This window comes from Panthera onca, chromosome A3 (assembly GCF_046562875.1).
Source record: "Panthera onca isolate mPanOnc1 chromosome A3, mPanOnc1 haplotype 2, whole genome shotgun sequence".
Classification (NCBI taxonomy): domain Eukaryota; kingdom Metazoa; phylum Chordata; class Mammalia; order Carnivora; family Felidae; genus Panthera; species Panthera onca.
Genome location: NC_138341.1, coordinates 102,696,792 through 102,714,188, shown reverse-complemented (window position 1 = coordinate 102,714,188; position 17,397 = coordinate 102,696,792). Strand labels below are relative to the sequence as shown.

At 44.0% G+C, this 17,397-nt stretch overlaps 2 long non-coding RNA genes across 3 annotated transcripts in view; both read left to right on the top strand.

Moving 5' to 3' along the window:
• The window catches only part of LOC145715368 (uncharacterized), a 569,759-nt gene that overhangs the window by 50,966 nt on the left and 501,396 nt on the right, over positions 1–17,397 (top strand). The gene's annotated exons all lie outside the window — the stretch shown is intronic.
• On the top strand, positions 14,380–15,418 carry LOC132665174 (uncharacterized). The gene is made up of 2 exons (XR_009604001.3): positions 14,380–14,571; positions 15,095–15,418. It is a non-coding gene; the product is annotated as an uncharacterized LOC132665174 (long non-coding RNA).

Here is a 17,397-nt window from a genome sequence, read left to right as displayed (position 1 = left end):
ACATGGGATGTTTGTTACCAGAGACCCATGATTATCTTTACCCCTGATTGAAAAGGAAACACTACTCACTTTCCCTTTAGTAGTAGCTCTTTGCTCTTTGAAGTCCTACTGCCATTACTGATTTTGTATTAGATGATTCTTTTGCAACATTTATACCCATTGCTTAGTATCCTTCTATTGCATATGGTTTTTCTTTTTCTTTCTTTAAGGATGATTTTAATCCCTTTCCAGTTGCATTTCAAAAAGACTTAGAACATGGCATTTTAAAAGCATATTTAAGTAAAACCTGGTGTTGTAACTTACCTCCAAACAGAGTTACAAAGTGGCTCCATTGCACTAGATGTATTGCAGGAGGGATCCCTTGTTGCAAAGGGCACCTGGAGAAAATGATGTGTGAGTTATGGGCCTACAGTAGATACTCGTGGGGAAATGTGCCCTACTTAGTGCATCAGCTGTCTTCTTTGAAGGATTTCTGAGCTTAAAACCATGGGATTTGATCTATTTATATATTTTATGTGGAGTGGGAGAAACCATTAGTACTTAAAACATTGGCTTTGGTGGATTTGACGTGGTTTTAAAAATGTTCAAGAAATTTCAGGGAAGTTAGTGACTTGTAATTTTGCTGAAGCAGGCCATTTACTCTGAATGTGCTGTGAAGGGGAAGAGTGTGCACCCAGTGGGCCACCTCATCGCCCTTGCCTCATTCCATCATCACCCACCTGGGAATTCTTTTGCAGCGATGGTCGCAGTTGTTTGCTCATAATGCATTCATCCCCACCTTTCTCCTCTCTGCCTCCTGATCATTTTTATGTTCCTTCAGGTTTCCACTTCTACTTCCCCATTACAGGTTAAGGTGGGCCTTGATTGGATGAGAGCCAACCATCGTCATTGGTTTGGGAGTGACCATGTGGCTTAAAACAATGTAATTAATCAAGGCAACCTTAGAAAATCTGGGTATCATTTAGCTATTGCTGTGTAACACACCACCCAAAAACTCAGAGTTGCTTCCAACAATTTGTCATAGCTCTCCAAGTCAGCTGTGTGGTTCTGATCTCAGCTGAGCTTCTCTATGTGTCTGTAGTTAGCTGCAGGTCTGCGCGTGGCTCTGCTGTCCAGGTTAGGCTCTCCCATGTGTACGGAGGTCAGCTGGCTGGAGATTAGCATAGGTCGGGCTCAACTGAGATAGATTGCTTCTGCCTCATGTGGTCTTTCACTGCCCAGAAGGGCAGCCGAGGTTTGTTCTTTTAGCGGAGCCAGGCTTCCAAGTGAGAGTGAAAGGTGACCCTCTTCTGAGGCCCAGGCTCAGAACTGGCACCTTGTTACTTCCACCTTATTCCGTTGGCAAAAGAGGCGTGAGGCCAGCCCACATTCATGGGATGGAGAAACAGACTCCACTTCATGATGAGGGGAACTACAAGCTCACATTGCCAAGGGCATGGTTTCTGGGATGTGGAGGTAAAGAATTGGAGCCATTTTTATAATCAGTCTACCAGGGTCAGAGTGAAATGTCTTTGCTCACTTCTGGATATGAATAAGGAAGTGGACGGAAGTCCCCAGAGCTCCTTGCAGCCTTCTTGCTATACAGGGGAAGCCAGCCTGAGGACAAGGACAGTATACAAGGGAAGACAGAACCAAAAGAATTGCAGAAGAACCATGTCACGGCTCTCAGGATCCTGAAGACATCTGCATCAAGCCAGCACCCCCGGACTTTAGAGACACATAAGCCAGTGAATTCTGATGTCATTCCAGCCTGTGTGATTGGAGTTTTCTCTCTGGAGAAACTCAACTGAGATTCAACAGAACAGTGCTTTGCTTCTCCCTTAAAATTGCACCTCATCCCAAAAATTCAGCTACTAGTGCTTCTAGGAAAAGAATGCATAGATATGTAGGAGACAGTTCTTAGTCAGAAAGTCAAAGTTTCCTATAAATTAAAGAGTGAAATGTCTTACTCAGCAGAAGTTTGCATCTGTGACTTTAATCCTATATTTATGGAATATTCAGGAGTCTGAATGGGTCACTTAAAATTTCCAGTTATAATTTACTGTCTCTTATGGAAAAAAAATTACATGTTTTAGTAGACAGTTACTCAGTCTGTTTTTTTTTTAATTATATCTTTTGAAATACTCTCTCAGTTTACTTTCTATTTCTACCACAGTTTTATTGACCTTTGCACTCTATGGCTTATGTTAAACATACTATCTATCAGTATGTTGAATTTGCTTTTCCTAAACTGTACACAATCCTTCATGATTCCAACAAAAAAATTTAATGGGGGGTATTGAGTTCATACCCTCCTTAGCCAGTTTGAGAATTATAGCTTTAATAGCATTTGAAGATTTGTAGATTTACGAAGGACCTTGGGACATAATCTTCCCCAAGTGTCGAATGTCTATTCTATTCATTCATTTAAACAGTTAAGTGAATATATGAAGCTTAATGTAGTCACCATTTGCTAGGTGATGTATCAATACTTTCAAATTCCAGTGGAAAGAACCCTGGGAAGAAGTCCAGGGATATAGCTTCTGGACCCAGTTATATTCCTGAATGGCTGTGAAGTACAGAAGTTTAGAGTACCAACAGAAGCAGTAAAGTCATGTGATCCAACTTGGAAGGTGCAGGGTGTCACTCCACTGTCATGGGAAATCAAACATTGATGGAAACACTCTCAAAAAGCATGGGAAATCATGTAGAAACTCAAATCTGCCCTAATTCTCAGGAAGAAAAAATGTTGCATCACATTTGTGTAAGGCCTAGTCTAGAGAAAGTTGCCACTGTTCCAAAGACAAAGGAATAAGATCTGAGAATTTCCACATTAGCTTAATAAGTTACAAGTTTCCACCTAAGCAGGGTCACATGTACAGCTGTGCAACTTGTACACTGCACAACATCAAAGATTGCTGTTCACAGTCTGTGGTATCAATAGCTCCTTCAGGCCTTATCCTCTGACATAATATACACTTTTGTATGTGACATCCCTGCACTCAAATCCCTTGTGTCATTTATTAATTGGGTTGATACAAGTCCGGTCTAATTTCAGAAGCTGTATATCTATTTTCTCTGGCTGTTTAGTGTTCCAGCGTAAGCTTTTCCCTATTAAGGAAAAAGTGGTCCTGGAATATCATTACCCCTTGGTTGCTCTGAGCCTAAGGACCCAATCCCTAAGTCTTTTCCTATTGGACCTCTCCTGGGAGCATGACAGTACAAAGGGAAAGAGCGGCCTCCATTTCAAATCAACCAGTCAGCTCATCAGCCAAATGTAGGCAGTTCTCCTTCTTGAGAGTGTTTCTTCATCCTAGTAAAGACTGTTGGCTTAAATATTCATCAAGTCCTTCCCACTGTCAATGAATCAGTTCCATTAAAACTTGTCACTGCTAATGAGGTGTCCTTGCCCCACTCTCTTTTCATTCCATCCACTCTTAAGGAACACTAGTTTTGTCTTCCCAGATAATAATGTGATCATTTACTTAGCACATACTCTGTGCCTGCCATTGTGCTTTTCTTCCCTCTTTTGTAATATGAGAGAATTGAACTTGAAGACACTGAGTAGGTTGGGTCAGAGCTGGCATAGGACCCATGTGGCCCTACCTTTCTTGAGGCTTTTCCTTGTTGAGTCTAGGACAGTATTTGCTTCTTAGGCTCCTGACAGTTGACTGGTATTTGCTGCCCTCTTGGCATAGGATTAAGGTTGTGCCTTGGAGCAAAGGTAAGCATCTTTGCTGAGGCACTCACTTTTGCTCCCTGCCTTGCCTCCAAGAACATATCTGTTCACCTGTGGACAAAGCCTCTGCCATGGTGAAGTCTTGTGAAACTGGCACTTTAGGCTTAAAGCCACCTGCCTGGGTCATGGCACTTAGGGCCCAATCACAGAATAGTAAAACCAAGCCCCAGGGCTAACATAAGCATCTGTAATTTGCTGGGTTCGCAACCCCACACTGTATCACAGACCCATCCTAAGCATCTCCATTTGTTATTGTGACCCACCAATCACACACCCTTGACATGCTTCCAGGTTCCTGGACCAGTTGCCCAGTTGCTGCAGGTTATTAGGGGGTGGAGGGTGCCAATAAAGGCTATCTCCCCACCTACATTCTGAACCAACTGAAAAGACTAAATAGATGGCAGATGGAGGTAAATGTTCTAAAATGCAGTTGGTGATGGAAACTTTGGCTTATACCTATGAGAAGGTGGGTTTCTGAACACTGAGCCTCACACTCAGGCAGGCTCAGTGCCCCTGATGTGGTAGAATGCACTGGGTAGGCTCCCTACTCAGGGGGCTGGACATTTCCTGTGTCTGGAAGGCATTTCTCCCATAACTGTTGTATGGATGGCTTTCTTGTCACTTACATCTTAGCCCCAAACTGACCTTCTGAGGGTGGTCTTCTCTGACTCCTTGGCCACTCTCTATCATCTCTGGCAGCTCTATGACATGTCTACACATTCTTAGACACTGCTTTCATCTGAGATGGGGCTTAAATCCCCACCCCTTGAATCTGAGCCAGTCTCAAAGACTCTGTTAAAACCAACAAACATAGCAGAAATGACACTGCATAACTCACAGTAATTTCTGGGGTCAAGTTATTAAAGGTGATAGAATTTACACAGTGTCTGCTGGGACACTTGCTTTTGGAGCTCTGAGCCAGCAGGAATAAAGGCCAGCTATCCTGAGGCTGCCGCCATGGTGGGAGGAAGCCCAAACCACATAGAAAGGCTATGGGCCAGGGTTCCAGTTGGCACTCACAGCCCATATCCTTGGTGACAACCAGCCTCAGCCACCAGACGTGCACAAGGTGCCTTCAGAGGGTTTAGCCTGCAGCAGCCAAGCACCCCAGTCTTAGAATCTTCCCAGATGAGGAGATATCATGACAGAAACAATCTATCTATATTGTGCCCTGTTAAATTCCTGAACTACCGAATCCACGAGCATACTCAAATGGTTTGTTTATTGCCATTTACTTTTGGGGGTGGTTTGTTATGATGAAGTAGTAACTGGAACACCCTGTTTAATATCTTTTCCATAGCAGTACTTATCATGGTCAGAAATTATATTGTTTACTTATGATTTATTTACCGATAGCCTATCATTCCTACAGAGTTGCAAGTTAGCTCTGTTAGTGCAAGGGCTTATCTGTCTTAGACCTAAAACAGTTGTGGCACATAGCAGGCCGTCAATAAATATTTGCTGAATGAGTGAATGAATAAAGATCTTTTCCCTTGTAGAACAGAAATAAGAGTTCCTGGGAGAGTATTTCAATCCTTTTATTCTTCATCTCCAGGCCCTGGGCAACAAAACCAAGGCTGTTAGTGTGAAATACAAAGTAGACTTCTTGTTATAACATTCAGGCAAACTACCCTGTCGAACACTCAATTATTCCTTCAATGCCATGGGCTGAGCACCTGCCCTCACCCTACAAACCTGCCACTGTAATTCTGACTGGGGACAGTGAGGTAGACACAACCTAGACAGTGTTCAAGGAGTCATTGTTTAGAGGGCACTGACAAATTAAATAATGGAGAAGCGTCATTAGCAGAACACAGCCTCAGTGGCAAGCCCCTTAAAAGTCAGGGGCAGTGACTGCCGTCTGCACACCACCCTATCCCCAGAGCCCTGCTCAGAGCCTGGCATGAAACAGGTGCTCAGAAGTATTTGTTGAGTAGAGGAAACAGAGATTGTTCTGAGCCAGGGCAAAAGTAAAAGCGTGGATCAGAAGAGAAGGAAAACTATGAGTAAAGGAACTATGAGTAAAGGAACTCTTGTGAAATGTTGAGGGAACATTTCGTTCCCCAAACAGCATATTCTGCCATCATAAAGCATCCTTACAGAAGCCAATTTAAAATACCAAGGACCCTGGCACAAACACGCCACTGTTTTCTTAAAGCAAGTCTATTAAGATGACATGAAAAAATAATGGCATCTGCCTCAGGTTTCTGCTTGGAGATGGATTCATGCAATCTCAGCATTTTATCCTGAGCAGCTCCCCTGAGAAGATGCACTGGGGAAGCAATTTGTATATCTTTTAACTAAGACAGGAAGCCTTGAAGTCTGTGGGTTGTCCACTTCCGTAAGACTCCAAACCAGTCGCAGGGAAAGGTGTCAGATCTGAAGATCTTGTGTGCTGTTAACTGCATGCGGTTCCCCCTTTCCCCACCCCACCCCCACCCCCCTGGTATTTACATCTAAGGCAATGCAAAGCCTTCGATTTTACAGCCAAGTTAGGATGCTGAGAATGTTCCTGAGTGGAATATGCCTGAAATTAATTAAGATATGTAGAAAATTTGGGCACATCACCAGGGACAGGGGATGTATTGAATTATTATTTGTTGAATGAATGAATGGATGGGATAACTGCTAAGATTGCTTTATGCTGTCGATGGTTTTACTAAACATATCAAATGCAGTCTCACCCAGACAGGTTTTACCAAGACAATTTCATGGAGGAGTAAAGGGAGTGTTTAAAAAAAGCAACACCAAGAGCAGTCGCTCAGTGCAGAGGGATGCAGCACTTATTGACTCATTGAGTCCTTACACTTGGTGCTTTTTTGGCACATTGCACTTTGGTGGCTGCGTGGACCTTTCTGCACCTCTTTGTCCCCCTAAGCATCGCCATCAGAGAAGTCAAGGATGGGGCTCAGTCACAACACAGACAGAAGAAGACTCATTAGTGGGCAGCCTCGCCAGGAGAAAGTGTGAATATCAAAGTAATTAGTGATTGCTGAATATTGTCAGCATTTCAGCATTGCCCTCTCGTGCCATTGAATCCTCAAGCACTTGCCTAAAGTTCCTATGAGCACGCCTCATGTCCCTTCTAGGAAGTGGAATGATGTCTTGGGAAAAACACAGGTGTTTAACTCAGGAAGTTCTATGTTCCCAGACTCTGTAAGCCTCAGGTAACTGAGACTATTATGCCTATATTGTAATAAGTGTGAAGATCACATGTTATAATGTCTTATACATGGTCTGCCACATAGTGAGGCAAGCAAGCATTAGTAGCCTGTCCTTATTTTTAAGCCAGCGTATAAAATCCTTGAAGTCAGAAAGCTGGCACAGTGCCTTGCATATGAGAAGATTTTATGAATATTTATTGTATGAGTGAATGCATGAATAACCATGGGATGAAATAGTGTATTAATCAGGGTAACTCTAGCAGCAGAAATAAATATATTTCAGTGGCTTATCAGAATAGAATGCTATTGCTTACTCACCAAAGACTCCAATTTGGGTGTTCTAATCAGCAAATGGCTTTCGACCACATGTTGACTCATGGGCCCAGGCTCTGTCCAGCCGATATATGGCTTGGGCCTTGGTGTCTATGTAAATCAGCCCCAACTGCCTGAAAGGGAAGGGACATTCACCAACTTCCACTCACGTTCAGCTGGAGAGACCTGGTCATATGGCCACACTTCGACCCAAGGGAGGCCAGAAAGTAAGATCCCTCATTAGGCCCGGTGTGCCTTTCAACTCTACACACTTGCGTGAGGGGACTGATTGTTACTGTCAAAATAGTTTAAAAAAAGAAGAAGAAGAAGAAGAAGAAGAAGAAGAAGAAGAAGAAGCCAGAAACTTAGAGATGAGTGAACACATAATGATAATTTGAGTAAAAGGTATTCCTATAATATTCTTTATAAGAGATAATAATTTAATAATTATTAAATTGTTATTAATAATAGTTGGCAAATGCAGGTGCCTATAGGAAACAGGCAAGAAATATAATGACTCAAGTAGGGCAACAGGATAAAGGGGGAACTGTGCTAATTTGGATTTTGTTAACTCTCTGAGGCTTCCAAAACAGGGAGTTAAATTCATTGCCTCCCTCTGTTCATGTTGTAGGCCTGGACTAAATGAGAGTGCTATTTTACCTTATTTCATTTTACTTCGACTTTTTTTTTAAAGTTTATTTATTTTGAGAGAGAGAGAGAGAGAGTGAGTGAGCAGGGGAGGGGCAGAGAGAGAGGGAGAGAGAGAGAAGAATCCCAAGTAGGACCCGCGCTGTTAGCACAGAACCTGATGTGGGGCTCAATCTCACGAACTGTGAGATCATGATCTGATCCGAGATCAAGAGTTGGACGCTTAACCAACTGAGCCACCCAGGTCCCCCCTTTATTTTGATTTTTAATTAAAGTTTAACAAATCTACAGAAAAGAGCAATATCTAAGTGTACAGCTTGATGAGTTTTTACAAACGAAACACCTGCAGTGCAACCAGCACCCAGATCAAGAAACAGAATGTCCTCAGTGTCCCAGAAGGCCTCCTCATGCTCCCTTCCAGACTTCTCTTATAATATTTCCAAATAAGCCAGAAGTATGAAATTTAAAGTAAATTTTCTTCTGATTTTTAATGTATTGTGTGGTGGCCATGTAAGAGACATTTGCAAGGTGGACTTGGTTGAAAGTAACCAGAATGTAACCACCCTCCCTCCTCTCAGGATGGGTGTCTGTTGTCCACTGAGTCTAACAAACCACCCTAAAATGTACTGCCTGAACACAACAAACATTGATTATTTCTCATAAGTCTGGTTAGGCTCACACAAGCATTTACAGATATCTTGAAGGTCATCTGGAGGCTAACTGGTCTAGGATGACATCAGATGGCATGGCTCATTTCTACTCCTTGTGGCATCCCATCCTCCAGCAGGCTAGCCCAGAATTGTTCACATGGTGGCTAGGCAGAGTTTGAAGAGAGAGCGTGAGGCAGGAGTGAGGTGGTAGGGTCAGATGGGATGTGAGATGTGATGATGGAAGCAGAGATCCGATTAATGTGGCCATGGATGGAGGAATATGGGCAGCGTTTGGAATCTGGAAAGGCAAGGAGTGGATCTCCCCTAGAGCTTCCTGAAAGGACACAGCATTTGACTTTAGCTGCCTAAGACCCATTTCAGACTCAGGACCTCCAGAACTGTAATATCAATTTGTGTTGTATTAAGCTGCTAAATTTGTGGTCTCTTGTTACAGCAGCAATAGGGAACGGTTACACCAAGCTTTTGCCATGCTGCAGACTCTGCCTTTCATAAGTCCCTGAATGGCTGTGGACGTTCTTGCATGGCCAAGAACATTATCACTCAAGAGCCAGAAACCAGGCCTTGCTTTGGACTCTGTACTGCAGACACAGCCCCTTTCTGGACACCCCCTAGCTGTGCCCATCCCCATGGAGCCAGGAGTCTTGCAGGCCCATGCTACTCCAACTGGGTCTACACCACAGCAGTGGCAGCCTCACCTAGGCATTTGTTAGGTGTGCCAATTCATGACTCTCAGACCTATTGGATCAGAACCCCTGGGAGTGAGACACAGGAATTTGTTTTGTTTTAATTTTTTTAATGTTTATTTTTTTTTGAGAGAGAGAGAGAGAGAGAGCATGGGGGAGGGGCAGAGAAAGAGGGAGACACAGAATCCGAAGCAGGCTTCAGGCTCCAAGCTGTGAGCACAGAACACAACATGGGGCTTGAACTCATGAGCCACCAGATCATGACCTGAGCCAAAGTCAGACACTTAATCGACTGAGCCACCCAGGCGCCCCAGGAATTTGTATTTTAACAAGCCCTCCAGGGATTGTGAAGTAGGCTTATGACTGAGAACCATTGCTACCCAGGGTATGTGTGGGAGTCTTTTCCCAGGGTCTGTCCTTCTCAGCGTAGGCCATCCTAACATGAATGTAGTCTGGGGCCCAAGAGATGGTGGTTTGGAAGAGGGTTGAGAGGCTTCAGTTTAGTCTTATGGTCTGAGGTGTCTGTATTATTGCACAGGAAGTCCTGGTTTTGCTGGAAGTAGCCAGGGGAGGGGAGAGAAGAGGGGATGGACTGGTGTTTTCATTTAATATCTTGTTCCCAGAAGCATCTGGTCGTAACAATTAATGGAAACAGGGAAAAAGCAAAGTGCTTTGAAAGTGCTGATTTCTGTATACTTAGAGAAATGATGAGTATCACCTTATATAGAATCAAAATCACTTTGTATGGCATGACTGCAATAATAAAAATAGTAACAATAAAAATAAATCATCACCATCATCATTGTTACTGTCTTAGGTCTGATTCCCTGGAAGCAGAACCTGAAAGGATTCATGAGTGAGTGATTTATTGGGGAGGTGCTCTCAGGAGGAACCTAGGAGTAGGGGAAGCAGGACAGAATAGTGGAGGAAGCCAAGGAAGGCAAAGCCCCAGGCTCAACCTGATCCTGAGTAAGGGCAGCTTTGGAGTGTGAGTTGCAACTCATCTTGTATCTGCCCAAAGGCAAGGGAACTGAGGCTTCTGAGTGTGGCCCCTGTGTAACTGTCTGCTTTGGACAACACCTGGCATGCATGCTCCCTGCTTGTGCAGGGAAAGTGGCTCCAGGGAAAAGCATACAGGAGCTAGTGGGCGGGCACTGGAACCAGTACCCTGGTCCCTGAGCACTGGCGTGTCCAGTTCGGCTACCCTGAGCTCTTGTTTCATGCTGGGCACTGTTTTCAGGGCTTCTCTTGAATTCAGTCATCAAACCCTTACCAGGGAAGAACAGTTGCCATCCCCATTTTGCAAATGTAAACCTGAGGCACAGGAAGATTAAGTAATTAGACCAAGGATCCACCTGAGGTAGGAGGTAGCTGAACTGGGATTCAAACCCAGGCAGTGCAGTCCCCAAACATCCCTACTAATGGCCCCCTTTTGCCACCATTCTCCCATGGGCCTCACCTGCCTGCCCTGCTTCCAACTCCTTGCAGGGACAATACTTCATCGAGGGGGAGCAAGTAGGTGGTTTTCCAAGTCTCCTTCATCCAGGAATCAGAGTGAGGCTTGAGAAAAAAAGGGAATTTTTTATCAACCACAAGAGAAAATCTTAATCTATATGCTTAATTAGGTCAGATACCCATTTTCCTCTGAGTCTTTTCTAGTTCTTTGAAGTCAGAGGAAGCCCTGGGCATTGGAGGGGGGAAAAAGTAGAAAGAGAATTGGGAGGAAACCTCCCACATACACACAGAGGAAAAAAAAAAATCAATCGTCAATCTTTTTTAAGGATTGAATGCAGATAAAGTCGGCTATCAACCCTATCAACATGGAAAAAAAATGCTTAAAATAAAAACTAGGGCAATCCCCTGAAGGAGGAAAAGCTTGGCATCCATCTGAAGACGCTTCTACCTTGTCAAGAGCCCCCCTCCCCTTCTCTTTCACTAAGATACTGGAATTGTTTACAGTCAATCCAAGGACTCCTTGATGGTTTCGATGTTCCAGGTAAAACAGAAAACTCCAAACATAGATCTGAAATTTTCAGAGGGTATGTGAGGGGCATTTGCTATGGAGCAAGGTGTGCTGGGGGAGCAAGTGTAGACAAGGTGGGTCAAGAGGTCTGGTGCTACCATGGATGGCAGCATCTGATGCATACGTCTGTGATTCTGGAAATGTTCTGTGCCTGTGCTGCCCCAGACGGTGGCCACTACCCACACGTGACTAGTGAGCACTTGAAATGTGGCTTGTGCAACTAAACAAGTGAATTTTACTTTTATTTAATTTTATTTATTTATTTTTAATTTTTTTAACGTTTTATTTATTTTTGAGACAGTGAGAGACAGAGCATGAACAGGGGAGGGTCAGAGAGAGGGAGACACAGAATCCGAAGCAGGCTCCAGGCTCTGAGCTGTCAGCACAGAGCCCGACGCGGGGCTCGAACTCACAGACTGTGAGATCATGACCTGAGCCGAAGTTGGCCGCTTAACCGACTGAGCCACCCAGGCGCCCCTATTTAATTTTAATTAATTGTTTAAATTTAAATAGCCATATGGGCCTAGTGGTTACCCTAATAGACAGATTAGTTCTAGGTGTTAACCTTTTATGGATTTGGTATTTCCAAAATCACCTAAAAAAAGAGCGATCTTTTTGTTCCAGCCTTTTTGTGCATTTGTGCAGATGAAGAAATCAAATACATCAGTTAACTTCTGCTGCATAACGAGACAGTGGCTTGAAATAACAGCCATTTATTTATTTCATGATACCCTCGGTCACAAATTGGGGATGGGCATAGTTGGATAGTTGTTATGGTCTCCTGATGCTAAATTTGTACATTTGTGGGCAGCTCCAGCTCAGCTGAGAACTGGCTGGTCTAGGATGGCCTAAGTTGGGGGCTCATTTAGGCTCCATGTGGTCTCTCATGCTCTCAAAGGCTAGCCTGAGATCTTGCACATGATGGCTGGATAGGGTTCCAGGAAAGGGAACCATAGTGTGCAGGGCCCCTGAGGCTTAGTCTTAGAACTTCTGTGACATTCTGTCGGCCAAAACAAATCACACGGCCAGCCCAGATTAAGGTGCCAGGAAATAGACTCCTCCTCTCGATGGGAGATACAGTAGAGTCACATGCAAAGAGTGTGGATATGGGGAAGCATAAATAATTGTGGCCATTTTTTAAATCAACCACACTAAGGCCCCAGGGGCACAGTGATTGGCCTGAGGTCACAAAAGGGAAACTTTGAGTAGGGCTGGGATTCAGGCCTGGGGCTCTTGACTCTCAGACCCCAGGGCTGACCTTAGTTTGGTTCTTGGAATCTCTGTATAACCCTTGCCTTTTTGGACCTCAGTTTCTGCATCTACAGAAAGATGGAGACAGGCAATGATTTCTCTGACTTCCCCAGGCTCATTTCCTATGTTGGACTTGGTGGATGCCCAGGGTGAGGCTCTGGGGTGGGGCGGAAGCCTGGGTGTGGGCAGATCTGGGGGAGCCCATGTGGAAATCCTGATGGCTGCTTCTTTTGCAGAGGGGCTCTTTGAAAGCCAGAAATTGTCACACTCCACAAACGTAAATTTACCGATGGGCTGGCTCAGCCTTTTGGAAAGAAGTTGGTAAAAGACTGAGTTTGGAAAGGATAGCATTTCTTTTTCCAGGTTTTTCTCATTTATAATCCACCCACTTCCTTTTTCTTTCATAAATATGATGTACGTGAGTGGAGCGATCTAAATATCTTCCCAGTTCCAGAAGCTTGACAGTATTTTCACATCGATCTCCCATTCCATACATCACGCCCTGCAGATCTGTGAACTGCAAGGCCAATAAAATGCCTCCGGTAAGAAAGAAGCCACGTGTGTGCTTCCACTTGGGGACCTGAGTCTCCCAGGGCTTTGCTGCCCACTGCAGCGCCCAGGAGCAGCCACCTCACTATACAGGCAGTCCAGATTTGCGTGTTGTGCCGAATGTCTGGCCCACAGGGCTTTACTGGTGAAAACAGACAGACATTAGAAGGGCAGTTTTTCAGAGGGAAGGGATCATGGAGAAGCTGGCAGTCTTCTGAATATGATAGTGAAAATGGTGAGCTGGAGAGAGCAGGAGGGACGGGGGAGGGGAAGAGGGAAGGGGAGAAGAGGAGGAAGACAGAGAGGAAGCAGGAGGAAGGGCAGAAGGCAAGTAAAGAGAAAGAAAGAGGAGGAGAAGGGTAGGGATGGAAGGGGGTGAAGGAGGGGAGGGGCTGTGGGGTGGGAGGATCACAAGGGCAGGGCCACTTCTGAAGCCCCAGTTTCCCAGGATGCAGACATTTTTCTTTCTTGTTCTTCCTTCCTTCCTTCCTTCCTTCCTTCCTTCCTTCCTTCCTTCCTTCCATTCTTTCATTAGTTCTTTCCTTCGTTCTTGCTCTCTTTCTCTTTCTCCTTTTTTAAAAAAATTTAAATATCTAATGGCTTTACTAAGTGACTTATGAACCAGAGAGCACCCCATCTTGCTAAGGTGCCCCTGTGGCTCTTCCCTGTGCACAATTATCTTCCCTTTCTCAAGGGGCCTGGACTCTCAGTGAATCCAGTGGGAGTCCCCAGTTTAGTATCATAAGAGAATGTGACTCAGGTCCAAGGAGCACTGAATTTCTTCTCTACCCCCAGGCTGTGTGCCTTCCAGCCAGTTGCTTCACTTCTTTGCCTGTTTGTCTTTTCACCTACATAAAAGGCTGGGCTGTTTGAGGTGGTTTTTATTTTAAACTCTCTTTGGCTGGGAAAATCTATCTTCTAGTGAACTTTTGTGAAGAAACACATACATTTCCCACAGATGTACAGGGCTGCTCTATGTTCAGTTTGAAGATGGTTGGGTCAGACCAGCTTTCTTAGGTTGGGATCTCTAGAAACACACCCTGAGACAAGCCAATGATCTCTCTCTCTCTCTCTCTCTCTCTCAAGTTTATTTATTTATTTATTTTGACAGAGACAGAGAGAGTTGGGGGGGAGGGTGTGGTGCGTGTGCGCAGAGGGAAAGGGAGAGAGAGAATCCCAAGCAGGCTCCACACTGCCAGTGCACAGCCCAATATGGGGCTCAAAACCACGAACCATGAGTTCATGACCCAAGCTGAGATAAAACATCAGACCCTCAACCCACTGAACCACTCAGGTGCCCCCAAGCGAATGATCTCATAAAGGAAGTGCTCCCATGAGGGAGTTTGGAAAGCAGGACAAGGGTAGGGAAGAGGATGAGAAAAGGTGCAGTTTCAGGCAAATTACCAGCCTCAGCCTGATCCTGTGAGGTTTCTAGAACATCGGTTAGGCCTCAAAGTTTATCTCCTTTGAAGTAAGGAGCTGGTTTTCATCCTCTGGACTAGAGGCCGGTCAGGAGGATATACCTCTCAGCAACTCCCAGCTCTCAGTGCTGGTAAGGAAGCAATAACCTAAGGACAACCCTCTGAAAGGGGTCACAGGGGCCACTCCTTAGCAGCAAAGCACTGCCAACCTGGGGGACAGGCACAAGGAACCAACAGAAGGGATCCTAGGGAATTTGGGCAGGGCACCAACAGTGTCTACCATGCCATCTTCATGAGCTTCTCCAAAAGCTAGTGGTCCACAGAAAGTGAGGCCAACCTAGACCAGTAAGCCCTTAGGCAACCTGCCTTCTGACCACATGGTAAAGTCACATGGTGGAGCCCAGCCCATGTCAGCAGAACCGTGGGGTCGGCCCAAAGAATTCTTGGCTAAATTAATGGTTGTCTTCTAAGCCATTAAGTGTTGGCATGCTTTGTATGCAGCAATAGCTTTCTGACACAGGGGGAAGGAAATTATCCGAATCCAGAGTCTAATTTCTATCCCAACAAATATCTGTAAGTAGAAACTAAAGGTGGGGTCAGTATTGGAGTCAGAATTGACCTATATACAATTTTTTATTTTACTTTACCTTACAGTGGCATTGAACTTCATGAGACACCAGATAGTTCTGCCTGGAAGGAGGCAATAAGAATAATGTCTCTCCAGTTATTACTGAATTAATACTAGACAATTGACCCTTTCTTTCAAATCATCCCCAGCATTTCAAGCTACTACTGAGTTTTAATCTACTGCCTTAAAATCCTCACGGTCACTGCTACAATGGAATTTGTTCTTGAAAGATAACTCTGCTTCTTTAAGAAGAAGGCAGCAAATAATATAAAGAAGGAAAGAATAAAATAAGATTACATGGCTAAGCAAAAAAATGAGGGGGAATAAAAGAATAATGAAGGAGAAATTAATTGAACTGTGCTTTGAATGATTGGCTTGGTGACCAGCTTCTTAAACAGTTAAGATTACAGTAGGGAGGTTAGGTTATATATATATATACACATATATACATATATATATACATATATGTATATATACATATATATACGTATACATATATATACATATATATACATATATATATAACATAATATATATACATATATACATATATATTTTTTTTAATGGCATCTCCCATGACTTTAATTGAAGTTATTTTTAAGCATCATAGAAGCCCAAATACAAAAGCTTGCTTCAACATGACCTTTCTGGAGATTTTGCAGATTGCACTTTATAGGTGTATCTTATTCTGGCTCAAGTGAGGTACCTATCACTTTGCTTGACATCATTCCTCCCTAAAATCACCACATTTGCATAAAAAATTAATATGAAAAGTGTGGTGAGCCACTAGGCAGATGGAAGCCTTTGACTAATTAGTTGAGAATGGTGACAACTTCAGAGACACGCTTCAGAACAGATTTAGCACTGACACTGCTCTGCAGATATGGGAACACAGTGTCACTTTCCCGGGAGATGGGGGAGGACGAGGTGCCAGCCTCAGAGAGCCTGGTGTCTTGGCTTTGGAGGAGGAGCAACCAAGAGTCTGTTCACAGGTGACAGTCCTGTTTGTGGAGCTCCACAATGCCTTATTGGGTCACATCCTTTGTCACACCCTTCCCTTTCCTCTTCCTCTTCCTGACCCAGAGGGCTGGATCCTTTCCGCAGCATCAGCCCCAGACCCTGTCCTTGACTCCTTGCACATACCTTGCACATCTGGTACTTGCTGCTTCTGGACCACTCATATCTTGATTCGTAAAAGAATCACCTGAAAGCCTTGTTAAACCCAGATACCTGGGTCATACTCCCAGAAATTTGGATTTAGGAATCTGGGGTGGGGCCAGAGATCTTGCATTTTCAACCATTTCCCACGTGATGTTGATGTCACTGGTGCAGGGACCACACTTGGAGTAGTTGTGCCTTAAGGAAATGATAACATTGATCTTAGCACAGTGTTGCAAACTAGCCTCCTGCAGACCAATTTCAGCCAAGTATCAGTTTTTCCTTCATAATATTTTAAAAGGAAATCACCCCCAAATATCTAAAGGTTTTGTCTTCTTTTGTAAAATAAAAGCATCCGTCACTGTCAACAATTGCCTTGATGTTAGTAGTAGTGTGTCCATTTAGAAGGGACATGTACTCTTCAATTTGCTATAGCCCTCAGCATCTGCTCTCACATGACACCAGGCTCACTCCATCATTTCCTTTATGTGTCTGGTCTCTGTTGGTCCCTAAGTTTGTGTCCCTTACTTTAAATTTGCATAATACAAATTAATTCATATTAACTTTCACAGGTAGTTTATCTGCATTTTTGCAAGGGCCTTCTGGCAATAGTGCCTTAGTTCAGAGGTGTGATACTGATGCTGGAAATCTTAGACTGGAGTGGTCATCTTTGTGGAGAATTGTGGGGCTTCTCCGAGGCCCTGGTAGAACAGTCCCCTTGCATGTCTCCGTGAGAAGATTAACCTGGTTTCCCAAAGGTTGCTGTCTAATAATGTGGCAATAGATGAGAGAAGACTATACATGCCCTCTTAGAAATGAAGATCATTTATAAAGCAGAATTTTGACTCAATGAGGCTGGGGTAATACAGCCTTAAGTTCAGAGAACAAAACGTTTACTAGGGTTCTGCTTATGAAAAATCCCATTTTCTCCTTCCATTTCTCCTTAATCAGTTCCTTGAAAGATGGCATGTATAGTTGACCACGGTTTCTGGAGTTTTGCCTGGATTCAAATTCTGGCCTGGCCATTTACTTTCTGCATTACCATGGTTACACTACTGATCACTGGGAGTGCCTTGGCTTCCCCATGCATAAATCACACCAACTTCACAGGGCTATATATGATGGTTAAATGGGCTTTAAAGGTCTTATAATAGCCAATGCCTAGTGAACG